Below are 953 nucleotides of genomic sequence, written 5' to 3'. Positions count from 1 at the left end.
ATTGGACTGCGTGCACCCGCATTGTCATAATGCACGTACCGGGCCCACGTCAAAACTGCACACTTTTTTTTTTTTTTTAGCTTTCCACTGCATATATTGTTGTGTTGTTGCTTGTACCAATACTAGTAAAAAAATATGTGCTTCGAATCATTTGGAATTTCAGACACGCGAACTCTCAAAATGCATAATTCGTCCGTCGGCGGTGAAAACTTTTGTGATCGAAATTTAGCTGTACTTTCCTGCGCTGCCTGAGCGCTGCTTGTTCGCGTAGTTGCTTTGTCATTGATTGTACTAAAAAGCAGGAGTGATGTGGTCAACAGTCTTGAAAGCACAAGGAAATAGTACATAAGTACGTTCCTTTCTTAAAAGACAGATTCGTCATTTTATATCAACCTTTTGTTGATCTTGCCACCTAGACTTATTTTGTTAGAATTCAAAATGCGATCATAGCAGTAACAAAGCTCTCAAAAATGGATCACTCCACATTTAACCTGAGAATGTTCGCTTCTCTCAGCTAAACTGCTGAATCCTCGCAGCTCAAATTTCACACAGAAATGTCAGTATATTTTAATACCGGCTACTGCGAAGCAAGACAAGCCGTTACCCCAATGCTGGCATCGGAGCATAGAGGAAGTTTTTTTCTTCCACCATGCATCGGATGCACCATCTTTTTTAGCAGCTCTGCCACATCAAAAGAAGAGGCGATGGAAGGTTGTTGCAAACAGCGCAGTATAGCGCCATCATGCCAATGCTGGGGCCTGCTGGAGCAGCGGCTTCTCTTGCTGCTTCTGACTGAATCATCCAAGTACCCCAAACAAATTTCTGTGAAAAAATTAGTTGTGGGGAAGCTTCTTTTGCCTGCTACATTATTCCCCTATCACGTCCTAAGGTGCTACATATTATTGGGGACACTTAAGCTCATCATTTAAGAGTATAACGCGAGAGCGTAAGTT

The sequence above is a fragment of the Amblyomma maculatum genome, chromosome 6 (assembly GCF_055883805.1).
Source record: "Amblyomma maculatum isolate TAMU_Amacu chromosome 6, ASM5588380v1, whole genome shotgun sequence".
NCBI classification, from domain to species: domain Eukaryota; kingdom Metazoa; phylum Arthropoda; class Arachnida; order Ixodida; family Ixodidae; genus Amblyomma; species Amblyomma maculatum.
This window is presented reverse-complemented; position numbering follows the sequence as displayed.